The sequence below is a fragment of the Palaemon carinicauda genome, chromosome 26, assembly GCF_036898095.1.
Source record: "Palaemon carinicauda isolate YSFRI2023 chromosome 26, ASM3689809v2, whole genome shotgun sequence".
NCBI classification, from domain to species: Eukaryota; Metazoa; Arthropoda; class Malacostraca; order Decapoda; family Palaemonidae; genus Palaemon; species Palaemon carinicauda.
Window position 1 is genome coordinate 25,318,779 of NC_090750.1, and position 15,629 is coordinate 25,334,407.

At 26.4% G+C, this 15,629-nt stretch overlaps 1 pseudogene; it reads right to left on the reverse strand.

The window, feature by feature from the left end:
- Positions 1–8,413: 8,413 nt before the first annotated feature.
- LOC137619844 (thymidylate kinase pseudogene) lies at positions 8,414–9,055 on the reverse strand (annotated as a pseudogene).
- Between the last annotated feature and the right edge of the window lie 6,574 nt (positions 9,056–15,629).

Consider the following 15,629-nt stretch of genomic DNA (forward strand, 5'->3'; position numbering starts at 1 on the left):
TGATAATTTAATGAAGATGTGTGTCTTTTTTTATTGTGTTTTGTATGTGCATTTTATGGTACAATTTATCATTTATTGATAATTTATACTAATGGCATTTTTTTTCCTAAATGACATTATAAAATGAATATTTACTCTTTATAATTTTTTAGTGTTCAAAATATCTTTTATTTCTTTGTTCTGGAAATAATATAAATTAAAAATACACAATCACCCTTTCGTGGGTTTAGCATATAAAATGTGGTGCACAAAAAATATATATATATTATTCAACAACAACTAAGATACAATGGAAAATGGTTCTATTCAAACTCGAACTATTCTTAATCCCAAAAATTTAATTAAAGTTACTACCAATGAATATATTATAGATGTTTTAGACCGGGGAGATGTTGAATTAAAAGATTCAAATATTGACAATAAAATAAACACGCAGACAAATGAAACTACTACTGATGTAATAGATAAAATCACAAAAAAAAACGAGAAAAGGGGTGGGGAGATGTTGAATCAAACAACTCGGATGTAGATAATAAAACAAACACACGGACAAATGAAACTAGTGCTGATGTAATAGATAAAATCATAAAAATGCGAAAAGGGGATGGGGGAGATGTTGAATCAAACGATTCGGATGTAGATAACAAAATAAACACACGGACAAATGAAACTAGTACTGATGTAATAGATAAAATCACAAAAAAAAAAATAATACTAAACAGAAAAATATAAGATTAAATAAGAATATTTATGGAAAAATATTTTCACTATTACAAGATTGTGAAGATTGTAAGAATGATTACATAGAATCCTCAAACCAGTTATACTATTTACGCTGTAATTTAAAACACAGAAAAACCGGACCAATGATATGTGGTTCACCACCACCATCACTCAAAAGTCAAATGGTATTAGATATTTTTGATGAGGTTTTAGAATTTTTCAAAGATTGGAATAATTCTATAATCTTAGATGAAAAAAATATTAAAACCAACCAAATATTACAAATTTTGATGGCAAAATTTAAGGATTTTATTGATAGGGCTACAATGAGTATTAAAGACTCAAACTCTTTGTATCTAATACTTCGTCTGTATTTTTATACATATTCGTATTATGAATTTTTTACTGTAACAGGAGACACTTCAATAGATATTAATTCTACTGATAGTATACCTATTGCAAATTGGAATAAATTTTAGATTTTTCTGCAATTTCATTAAATAAAAGATCAAAGAAAAACGACAAAAATATAAATTATGAATATAAAATTTTGGCGAAATTATTATTTAGAATTCTGACAACAAATTTAAATGAAGTTGGTGAATATTCTCCCGCATCAACACAAACGGAAACCTAGTTTTACCTCTTATATGCAGAAATTTTTAACAATAGTCTAAATGAGGGCGATAAATTTGTTAGGGAATATTGTGGAGTTGCTAGCATAATAAATATTCTTTCTTTCTTTTATGATTTATTAATTTTTGGTGTGGAACATTTAAAATTTAAAAAGGAAAATATAAAAATTGAAATTGAATCTAATTAAGAAATATAGTAGTTACTAAAATATGATAAAACAAGACAAGTTTATCAAAAATGTTTATAAGGATTATATAAAAGTGTATAATATAATTTTTTTTTTATTTATTTTGCTCTAATTTTACTTCTTATTAAATTAATCTTTGATTATAGAGCTTGTTCACATACAAAAAATGTTTATATGCAAATAATGAATGATATTTTTGCGGCCCTAATAATATTGATTTTGTATATTTTTTCAACTGGAAAGTGGATAAATTACCTACCAATGCGATGTGTGAGACACGCAAAATGATGTTATAAATTTGAAAACGTTTGCCATAGACGCAGAATATAGTTTATCTGGCTAGCTCTGCGGGTTTATATATAACTACATCGGCCACCACCAACTAGTAGCCACCCGGCAGCTATTCTTTGTTGATCAATATAATAATATAATAATATAATAATATTATTGAGAAATTCTATAATGCCCTGCTCAAAATTATTAAATTCTGATTTAAAAGTACAAAATTCTACATTGGGCGAGTTATATCCCGATTATAATATAATTGTGGTTCTAGATTATACATTTCACGAAGAAGGTAAAAGGAAACGCGTTGAAACACTCCCACACTATTTTTTTGTTACAAGTAATGAATTAATTTCTGACAAGAATACTAACAAATATATAGTAATTCATAATGTATTAGTGTATTAATATGGTAAATTATTACATCATAATTTTAGTGAGAATAGATCCCCCCTCAGTAAAGACATTTTAGTTGATTTTATCCGCGCGTGTTTTGGGGGCAAATTTCCTATAAATATTATTACATTTGACTCTAAAGCAGCCGCTATGATAAATTATCTATTTAGAAATCATAAAAAAATATATGAAAATGTGATAATTAGTTCAGATTGTTTACCAAACTCAAAGGGTCCCAAAGTTAAAATCTGGAATGTTTATCCAAAAAATGGACTTAATGTTTATTATTGCCATGGGATATATTTTCCCAGAGATAATAATGGTAAAACGCCCGATGATAATAATGATGAAACAATTCCTGTAGTCGACGAAAAATTTAATTTTTATTTTGGTTTTCATTATCAAGTATTTCTTAATATATTAGAATTTTATAGAAATTACCCAGACAATAAAGAAAAATATAAAACAACTCGTCATCACCCCTATTTGAAAAAATTAATAGTTCCTTTTATTGTTGATTATGATAAATACTCATTAGATGTATATTATTTTACGACATATCCTTTATTATATTAGATTATTTGTACCACCAAAGCCAAAAATAAAAGCATATAATACTTATAACATCTTATTTTTTATTAACTTGAAAATATACCATATATTTAATTTTTTTCTTTCATTGAATAAAAGGAATATATACACATGTCAAATAGATTTTTATAAATTGAAATAAATGTGGGTTTAAAACTAAAAATAGATATATACTATATGTTTTACATTTTTATTATTATTTCATTTACAAAACGCCCCCTAATTATAATATTACTTGTTTTTAACGATAATTAATTAATTGACTAAACCCCCATTAATACAAAAATAAAATAAGGATATTGTATTTGATAATTAATTTTTAGAACACCCGAATAAGTAACAAAATAACACGTTACACACAAACAATAATTTGGGGTGTAATATAATTTATGTTATTTTTCATACTAGTCAGTCATTCAGCCAGTCAAACAGCCTGTTAATTCCAATTGCCGGGCCTTCTTTATTTGATCTTCCTTATTGGGTTGCTGTGAATTAGTACAACTTCAAACCTTCAAAGTTGTAGCAAATATGTTCTTTGTGTTGAACGAGTTATACACCAAAACTAACTTTAAGTGATAGAGTAAACTTGCGTAATGAAAGACTTCGTGTTTGTTATTTGGAATTATTTTATTTTTTCATATGAAGTTATTTTTTTTTTCGTATTTTGTTTATAATCATAACTTGTTGCACTAAAATATATCATGAATAAAATAATGCTCTAAGTTATCATATAAATCTTATGATTGCCATTTTCATATTTAATCATACACTGAATTAATATTAAAAAACCAACAATAGTCCTATAATATATTTAAATATTGATACATACTGCATTTTTTGATATTATAATAAAAAACATTTTTTCACCAATTCAGTCGGTAGCATAACACACACATTTTTATTATATGAATAATAAACTAAATTTATTAATCAACCCATAACATAATATTTTTCATAACTTGTTAGGTTGTAACAAAATGGATATAATTTAGGATATATGGATTAATATATTTCATAGTAATTATGCAAAAATATCAACCAAATTTTTTAAAAAATATATGTATATATATATGTGTCCTTTTATTTCTTAAAAATTAATTGATCAAATTCTTATATATATATATATATATATATATATATATATATATATATATATATATATATATATATATATATATATATATATATATATATATATATATATATATATATATATATATATATATATATATATATATATATATATTACTAAATTAGGTATCGTGGGTTAATTCTATTTTTGAGGCAGATAAATAATTTTATATAGTTTTTATCAAAATGAAAAATAATCTTATCAGAATGTGTTCTTATATTTTGGTAGCTGCAAATGGTTTAAATGTAACTGGCCCTCTTAGGTTTTATAATAAGAGCTGGGGGCGTTTAGAACCCGATCATGGCGTATATGATATCCTTACAACTAAAAATTATTATGATAATAATATATATTCAAATATTAAATCAACGATTAGTAGAGATTATTTTGATTCTTCTCCCGGTAAAATTAATGAAGATTATATAGACGAGGAAACTGAAAATATAAATTTTACAGATTATGATACACTTTCTCGCGTTATTACTTCTTTCACTACAAAAACAGAAAACTATAAAGATAATAATGGTAAGAATATAGATTCTCTTGATGATTTTGATAATATTTCTTATACTGCCGAAACAAAAGAAATAGTTGATATAATATCAAAAATACTCACAATGGAAGGTCTTGTTATTTGTATACAATTTCAATTATTGATAGTTACTTCATTAATGCATTTTTTTTATCATAAAAGGGAAATCGAACATAATATTGTTTTGAAAAGAACAAATCTAGTTAAAACAAACGAACATAATAACACTGATGATAATAATATGATTACCAATAAATAATTGAATAATATAAAAACGCCCCATTATTTTAGTTCCTAAATTAAAAATCTACTATTATTTAATTGAATAGCAATCATAATATTGATAAAATTTGTAATTTTTAAATTTGGACTTGACTGGTTAGCAGGGAAACTAAAAATAACTAATTGGTATAAGAATAATAATATATTTAATTGGTTTTTCATGCCCGCTTATATATGTAAGCAAAATGCGCAGATAAATCTCATAGGTTTTGACAGACCGACCGACCAGTAAATTACTTGGCTCTCTGACGAAAGATTTCATATAATAATAATGAATACTTTTATTATACTTTTTTGTTGTTATTATACACAATTTACAAATCATATCATATTAGTAAAATCAATGCCCATAAATTTAAACAATACTGAAATAACAACCGAGGATTATTAAAATAACAGTAGTTTTGGTGAATCTACGGATGTTTCACAATTTGAAGAATCTTTTCACTCTATCACCACCACAATAATAACCAAAAATGATGATATTACAAAATATAATTTTGACAATAGATGCGAGAAAAATGGATATAAAACAAATGATATACCATTTAAAGGCCCCGACACAAACTCTAGTTGTAAATATTCACACTCATTTGTAAATACTATATAAACGGAGTATAACTTTGACAATAGATGCGAGAGAAGTAGATATAAAACAACCGATATACCACTTAAAGGCCCCAACACATACTCTAGTTATAAAAATTCACACTCATCTGTAAATAATATATCTAGGGAATATTGTCCTTCAGTTTTATATTTTTTTTATTCATTATAATATCAATCACCCTTTTGTTTATAAATATTTATTGCAAAGGAAAAAAATCTTTCAGGGGGAATGGGTTAAAGAGGTCAACGACAATGAATCAAATAAATAATAACCTTTGTTAATTAAATACTAACATTTTTTATCAAGGGTTCAAACATCCCAGCGCTTTTAATTTTATTTAAGATATTAATAGTTTCATCAAGCTGGTGCATAATGTAAAATAGATATCATAAGTATATTATATAACACCTGATTCATTACTCTCATTGAGATGTTCTTACATAAAAAGGAATTTGTTTTTGATAGCAAACTATTGCTCTTTTCGCTGGTTGTGGTTTTTTCTTTTTCTTTGAATAGGTTTTCTTGTATCCTTTCTTTTCCTTCTAGTTCTTCTTGTACATTTGGGTCATAAATAAAAGTTTCAATACTATGAGTATCTTTGTTTGTCATTTTTTTTATTTTTAAGCAATTTTTATGTTTTTTATACAATACAAGGTATAATAAATATTTCTATATATAATCTGTATGGATTATTATATTGTGCATATTTTGATTTAAATTGTGAGAATAAAAGCAACGTCCATTTGTGCTTGTTAATAAATCACAAGAAACCTTTTTGGGCGTAGAACAAAATTTTGTGTAATACTTGTTTAATATTGATGAAATATCTTCTGTTTTATTGTTTGTTCTGGTTTTTATATCCTGTACATGAATCAATGTGGTACATATTATATCACAGCTAGGGCAGTTGTTCTCTAAATTAATTATTTAAAAAAGAAAATTATTACATTGCATACAATAGTAAATATGTGGAGAAATAGTTTTAGTTTCCATTTTTTAACTTGAATCATAAAATTATTACTACTCCTCGTTGTAAAGGCCGCTGTTGTGGTCAATTAAATAATTATCATTACAAACAATTAATATTATAATTAGGGGGCGTTTTGTAAATGAAATAATAATAAAAAGGTAATAAACATATATTATATATAATATTTTATGTGTAATGTGTTATTTTGTTACTTATTCAAGTGTTCTAAAAATTCATTATCAAATACAATATCCTTATTATATTTTTGTATTGATGGGGGTTTATTTAACTGATAATCTTGAAATGGCTAAATAAATTTATTAAATGATATAATTTCTATTAAAAGAATGAATGTAAGAATAATTATACTTATATAACTATTATCAATTTTTCTACCAAAAATATTCGTTGCTAACAGCATTAAAATAATAACAAACAAAAATAATTTTACGATAGATGAATAAACCAATAACATTTTATCCATTTTTTAATTTTCCTACCATTATAATAACTGATTAACTAATTAGATGATATAATTACATATAATAATGATATTCAGTCGACTTTTTTTCTCAGGCATATTTTTTCAATCCTATTACCCAGGAAGAAAACCCAACAAAACACAAACAAACCGTAATGATACCCAACTAAATTTATCAGCAATTAGGAAAATTAAAAAATGAATAAATATATAATAATCTTATTATCTTTAAGTCTATTTGATAATTGTTTGTCTGATAAAATAATAACCATCACTAGCCATAATCCAAAAATACATTTATCACAAAATGTATTGAACTCGACTAATATTTTGAATAAATCGAAAGAAGATTGGCTTTTAGATTTTAAAATGGCGGTAACTCACGAAATAGAGAAACCAAATTATAATATATCAAAAAGAGAAATAGTTAAAACTAATATATTATTATTGGTTCAACAAAAATCAATAAATCGACCACGGATTTTAATTTTATCTTATAAAGAAATTATAAAAAATTTTAAAACGGAATTCTATAATCTTAGTTTTAAGCAAAAACTAAATCCTATAATATTAAACAATGTTACTACGAATAATATTTCGTTAAATTTAGATAAATTGGTTGATATAAATTATGAAGAAAAACAACAAGACAATAATAATAAATGGTTAACTGACAATAAAGTTCAATCTATTGATAATTACTCATTAAATAATGAAAATTGTAGAAAAACCTCTCATTATAATGATTTACATGCTAAAATACAATTCAAATTATGTATCTATAAATCACGTAGATATATAAAGGAATACACTGTTAAAATATTTCTTGTTACAGACGTAAAACATTTTAATTATTTAGAATGGACACCTAATCTTTCTTGAAAATATATTATCTACAGTATATATAAGTCATCGGAGGTGTATTGAAAAATAATGTATTAAAAAAGTAAGATTAAATAATGATAATGTCACTTTCTCTGCTTTAACACGCTGCATAGATTAAAATTATTTTGATAAATTATAAATATAGAGTATCAATTTACTTAAAAAATACAACAAATTATGCATATTGTTAAAAATGTTTTTACAGAAATATCTAATGCAAACGTGGCTGCGATTTATTATGTGTGTCATAAATATAAAAAAGAACCATGGTTTAACGCGCAATTACGATTGTGTCTCTCACTGTTATATCTTATACAAAATATAAAACTATTTAAACCACCCCTAATTATTTATTCATAAAAAAAATGATAAAAATGAAATAGATTATTTTTATGATGGATATCATTATTTATTGTCTGAGATGGAAAAACATCACATCCTATATATAAATTACATTAGAAATAAAATATTAGTTACTTTAAATTTGGTTAGTATTTTCATTATGCTATTTTTATCATTATTAGCAATATTGAAATGGCCAGTAAAGAAAAAAAAGTTTTATTCAAATAACAGAAATACACAAACCTTTATGTTTAACTTGAATATACATATAAATATTTATTAGGTATTAAAAGAGAATTATAAATTGATCTATTCATTCCAGAAAATCTTTGTCTCGTCCCCAGTTGCACATTGTACCGTACTATAACCAAAGTTTACCTATACTTGTTCCATTTATGTTGTCAATGATATTCAAAACTTCAGCTACTAACTTTTTCTGTATGATCTCAATAGTCTTATTTGCATCAATTACTTTCCAGGATTCATCTTGTAATAAACGATAATTTTCTTTAACCCTTTTCTGGAATTTGGCTTTTTCATACCGTTCTTTACCATAACGACCGCGTATTTGGGCTTCTTGCATACTCAGATCCATGAAGAATACTATATCTGGCCTTGGAAGACCCACATCCTTTTGTTTACACCAACTCAAACTCATACCCTCTTTTGCTGCAGAAAATGCAACTCCAGAAAATGCATATCGATCAATTATTACTGAAGTACCACCAAACAATGCTGATTCAATTTTTGCAAGCAATTCCCACTTGTTACCCGAGAATAGAAGATGTATACAGTGATTTTCGTGTTCACCGCCATGTGCCAAGTAGCCATCAATAATATTGCCAATCTTTGTGCTTCTATCTGGAAATGCAATATAAATTGCTGATAATCCAGCCGTATTCAAAGAATCGACCAACTTTTTTGCCTGTGTTGTTTTCCCCGTTTTGTCGCAACCTTCTAAAATTACGAACGCACCACGGCTAGGAATAATAACCTCGTACATGTGTGTTTCTCTTCCGTTTATATTATTTATTTTGTGCTAATCTTTAAATCATTTACAGTATATATATATATATATATATATATATATATATATATATATATATATATATATATATTAAAAAAATGAATAAAACTCTGGTTGTAGTAAATTATGTATTAAGATAAGCTACATATATAATTGTATATATCCACTAATGCATTAAACTATTTGTATTTTTAGAGCTGAAAATAAAGCCTAATTATCATATATTTTTTTCTGTTGTTTATCATCAACGACTACTTATTTGGCTGCCTCTAATATTTTCAGCTCTTTTTTTACATATTTATTGTAAATGATATATAAAAAGATAGTAAAAAAATAAAATACAACAATTTAAACAGATTATCACAAATTCTAACAAATAGATTAGATTCTAGGGCCCCACCAACAATATCATCAACAACATTTCATGTTTCCTTTGTTAAAGACCGCAAAAATGTTGCTCGCTCACAAACGAACATATAATTTTTATTTTTTTTGTGTGGAATAATTTTATCAAATGGTGTGCTTCCTGCTAACCTGTTAAAATTTTCTATATTACACAAACCATTACATCCTAACTGGCGTATTTCATCTATTCGTTCTCTGTCTATAACAGTATCAGAATAGAGAAATTCGTCATAATTACAATCCCATTTATTCACATTAAATAAGGATGTTCATTTTCGGGTAAAATTATTATGTCCTTAAATATTACTGAATCATTAATAGAAAGACCTATGTCAATACAAAAATTTCCATTAATTTTATACTTTCTTAACTTTTTTTATCTTGCAAATTATATCTAAAACCCCGTATGTTCGGCTTGTATTCGTGCCAAGTAAATAACCATTCCAGTAACTGTTCCAGAAACAAGAGCAAATTTAACAATATTACTTTTTTTTCATTTTCTTAAGTGATAAAAATAGATTAATCCATATAGGATTATTATTAACAATATTTTTTCCCCTGGCACTTTTACACAAATCGGCGGCCTTTCCTAAACTTTTAGCTAATTCTTTTTCATTTCTCAAACCAAAACTTACTGCTAAATTGTCAACCTCTTTTAATAGTTTTTTATATTTATTGTATGGTAAAGTTGAACGGATAAATGCATTTGTTTCGCCAGGCAATGATGGATTATTTCTACTTAAAGTCTTATTAAAGTCATCGTATTTTTTCCATTTATTTATATCATTAGGTATATATTTGGATATGTCATTTGTTGTATTGAAAGTATAATTACTAAAATCTTCAATTAATGTGTTGAAATTTACATCATCCATCTTATTTATATTATTAGATATGTTGAAATCATAATTTCTAAAATTTACACTATCTGTAAATTTGTTTTTACCTATAATATCCGTTACATTATCAATAAATGTAAATTTTACTATGGTAAATCTATTATATTTTTCACTAAGGGTAAAAAAATTTATTAAATACATGGTGTATCTTCAAGTTGATAAAAATTAGACATTATTTCAATTTATAAAAATGGATTTGATGTGAATATATATTCCTTTTATTTAATGAAAGAAAAAATAATTTTTTTTTTATAATGAAATATAATAACCAAAAAATAAAATAAATTGGTTTTAGGTTTTTATTGTTATTAGGATTTCATTGTGACTGTCCACTTTCCACGTTCTGTATCTTTTTCAATAATAAGTAATAATGATTTTGATATTTTAAATATAAAACGATCTTTACTAATATTATTATCCCAAAACATATTTTTTCTTTCCATCCAAGTTAATGGTGTGTTATTCAAAAAACACAACACAGATAAAATATTATTATTACAGTTTTCACAATCTATTATTAAACTTATATCGTTTATTTCATTTGGATTAAAAAGACGCAATAATAGATTTTTCTAGTTCGTTGCGAAAATATATTTTAGGACATTTCTTTGTGTCATCCAATGTAATGTAGAAGAAAGGTTCCTCGTTGTTTTTATTTGCACATTGACTACTCAAAGTGGCATATAATAAAATATTTTTCTTTTTCTTTACATTTCTCCAAAAGTTTAAAATGTCATCAGGAATATTGCTATTAATAATCTCAATACCACCAAGTAACATACTATCACACTGATTAGAAAAATCTAAAAATGTATAACCCTTTGTCATATAATCTTGAATTTGTTTGTCTCTTCCACAAAGGAATAAATCATTTATTGATGGCAATTTAAAAGTAAAAAAAGTTGATTGAATGTTGGTGCCAAATAATAGTCTATCATTCTTTTTTTGGAGCAATGTATATTTTTTTTCCTTTTATTTGACATAATTGTTGGTAAGTAATTTTGATGATTGTCGATCAGATCTAATGATAGAAAATTCTGTAAAGCTTCCTCGATATAATTTTTATAAATAGATTCATTGTTATCAAGAATAGAATGTAAACATTTTATCATAAGCTCATACACAAAATGGGGCATACGGATAGGAAAGCCGGATATTTTGTATTTGTTATCGTCGAGTTTTCCAATGTATAATTTTTTTTTCAACTTTTAACTTAATCTTGGGGTATTTTTGAAATGCATTATATTTAGATATTAGTTCTGTTATATGAAAGAGGCTCGATAAAAAGATACTGTCTGTGTCGCCATACAAACATACTGTATTGGAAAAATTTTTAGTGAAATAATCATTGGCTTCGTTCAGAAACCACCTTCCATAATTTGTAATCATATTGGCAGCCATAGGAGAATATAATGGAAATGTATTATGAGAATATAAACCATAAATTGAATTTATCATTAATTTGAAGATAAGGGACTGGGACGACCCATTTATATATTGCTGTCGTTTATTTATGAGATATTCACAAAATAGCCGAATTGGAGTATAATTATCATTATTTTCCATAGATACTTTTCGTGATAAATAATGGTAATCTTTATTGCGTTTTGTTTTTATCCAAGGCGAAATATTAAAGTTTTTATATAAAAAAAAATTTTATTTTCAAATTTGTCATCAGAAACCCGACATATAAATTATATCCTTTAATTATCCCAAAAGTTGACATAACATTTGGATAAATTGATTCAAAATCAACACTTCCAAAGTTTATTTTTCCTTCAATATAATAATGAATTCCCTTTTCTGGCGGTCATACCAAACCCCCAACTAATACATTATTCTCGTGATTATTAACATTGGGTGGTATTTTATAATAATAATGATTACTATTATTTATAGGAGCAATATCAATTGACTGGAAAAAAAATTTCAAGTAAGCAAGCAGCAATGCCTGGGATAGAAAAATCTCGCAATTTTTAAAATAAGGGCCCGTAGGCGTGATTTGGACTTAAATCTGCAATGCTAAATAAAGACAAAACGCATGAAATCATTTCTGTTATTTCTAAAAAAGAAAATAATAATTCTGCCCCCCCCCCTATCTTTAGCGATATTACATTTAATATCTAAAGCTTCACAAATAATTTTCAATTCATAGGAGGGAGGATTATATCTAGGAAATTTTATAATTGTGTTTTGAAATATCTCCTTATAACGTAAAGCATCTATGTTAATTTTCCAGGGTGGTAGAGGAGTAATCATTTCAGAAGAGAAAGAATTTAAAGAAGGATGAAGGTGTTGATTCTTGTCGCGTTTGATTAAACCATAAAAAAGACTTCTATTTAACAGATATTGAAAATCACATTTATCTATATTCCATCCAGTTATTATCAAACCAGTCTCTTTAATACAACACAAAGCACTTAAAATTTGTTTAATTAATTTTTTTTTCATTTTCATTGCCCCTTAGATTTAATGTCGATTTAGATATACAATTTTTATTATTATTCAATCGTTTTCTTTTATTACCATGGGTGGTGGTATAAAAAACACAAGACACTATTTCTTCTTTGGTGTTTCTTTTTATTTGTAAATTAGTTATTCTATAACCACAGAAATATTTTAAAATATTTATATTATCAGACAAATATTTTAGTTGAGTTTCTGGACCATCCGAACCGCGCTTTTTCTTTATAATGCGGAACAACCCCCTAGAAGAAAATATGTTTTTGGTATTTGTCGTATTTCTCTTAAATCTGTCATGTCGTATGCAATCAAAATAACACTGAATAAAATTTCTATATTTTCCTATAGCATCAATACCATAATATTCTTGTTCATTTTGAAACATCTTAGATAATAATTTTTTTCTGAACAATAAATTTTTATGACTGTACCAATATTTTTGTTGGAGTATATTTCTAGATAAGAAAAGTGTTTATTCAAGATATGTCCCGTTTCTTTGGGATACAATATGATTTGGATGTCTGAAAATATTTTTCGCCTTTCTCGCAGTGTAGTTATACGAGATAAAAATATATCTACATTTTTGGTAACAATTACAGTATGATTATATTTATTAGTAAAATAAGGGTTTGGTAAAGGAACTATTATAAGTTCGTTTGAATTATAATCTACAGCAAATATTTTTTCTCTGGTAGGAGTTTCATCCCAATTATATATCCATATATAATTATGCAATCCAATCTATTTTTCTAAATTTAAAATTTTTTGGGGGGGCGTAAAACATAAATTTGCATCCATCAAAATTATTATTTTTCTACTCAATTGTTAAGTTTATATTACTACAAAATTTTAATATACTCTGAATCGATTATAAAAAAAACAATAATACGATTAATGACTTATTACTTGGTATGGGGGAGTTTTTTATGCTTAATGTGTTTATACATAAAGAATATAAATATAATTATCAAGTATATCAAATTAGGTAAATATAAATATAAAATGATAGATATAAATAATATAACAATAAAAAAAAAGTTTAGGGTCTTTATGTCCAATTAAGCATTCTTTATCGCTATCCTGATTTATCACCACCACAATATCGCCTTGTAAATGAGAATAGCGCTAAATTCAGATATTTACAGAATATTGATCATGACGATTTAAAAATTAAACAATTTGCCGACCTGAAAATGGGTGATTATTTATTTTTAGATATTTATTTTTGTCCACCAAATAGAGAATATGAAGAATTATATTCAGAGGATGTAAATAATAGCCAAAAATATTTTATCGTTAAAAGTTTGCCAGAAAAAAAATAGTAATGAACTCCACGAATTTTTCAAGTATTTTTTAATTCCGTCTTCCTTAATCCTTAATTTTTTGTTTGGGTTCCCCCAGGTCCCTCAGTGTGAGGCACCTCGTATATCCACCAGAGAGTTGCTAATACATCTTCCGGTGTATTTTGCATCTTCCAGTCTTGGATGGTCTGGGATGCATCTTAGGTATTTATCGAGCTGATTTTTAAACGCATCTACGCTCACTCCTGATATGTTTCTTAGATGAGCTGGCAGCACATTAAATAGTCGCTGCATTATCGATGCAGGTGCGTAGTGGATTAATGTCCTGTGCGCCTTTCTCAGTTTACCTGGAATGCTTTTTTGTACTATTAATCTACCTCGGCTTGCTCTTTCTGATACTTTAAGCTCCATGATGTTTTCAGCAATTCCTTCTATTTGCTTCCATGCTTGTATTATCATGTAGCGTTCTCTTCTCCTTTCTAGACTGTATAGTTTTAAAAATTGCAGTCTTTCCCAGTAATCAAGGTCCTTAACTTCTTCTATTCTAGCAGTATAGGACCTTTGTACACTCTCTATTTGCGCAATATCCTTTTGGTAGTGTGGGTACCATATCACATTGCAGTACTCGAGTGTACTACGCACATAAGTTTTGTAAAGCATAATCATGTGTTCAGGTTTTCTTGTTTTAAAGTGTCTGAATAACATTCCCATTTTTGCTTTACATTTAGCCAACAGTGTTGCTATTTGGTCGTTGCATAACATATTCCTATTTAAAATTACACCAAGGTCTTAAATTGCTTCCTTGTTTGTGATTGTCTCATTATTAGGTCCCTTGTATGCATACACCATTCCTTCTCTGTTTCCATAATTTATTGATTCGAATTTATCGGAGTTAAATACCATCCTATTTATCTCCGCCCATTCATATATTTTGTTTAGATCTCTTTGTAGTGAGTTCCTATCTTCATCACAAGTAATTTCTCTACTTATTCTTGTGTCATCGGCGAAACTTCTCACTACGGAGTTTTCAACATCACAGTCTATGTCTGAGATCATAATAACAAATAGCAGTGCAGCTAATACCGTACCTTGGGGCACACCAGATATTACCTGGGCTTCATCTGATTTCTCGTCATTTGCAACCACTATCTGTTTTCTGTTTTGCAGGAATTCTTTTACCCATTTTCCTATCTTTCCCACAATATTATGCTTTCTCATTTTTTTTCTCCAATATGTTATGGTCTACCTTGTCAAAGGCTTTTGCAAAATCTTGTCCATGGAAAAGTATTTTGGAGGAAAATGAGTTTTTATTCAAAGAGAATTTTTATTTAAATAAAATGCAATAAAATAAAAAAAAAACAACAACTGGTACAATAATTACTAGAGTGACCTTATCATCACCAAAGTACTATACAAAACATAATACATATTATCCAATTTCATAATTGTATTGGAAAAGGAAAAAAAATTCTAGTTATTACG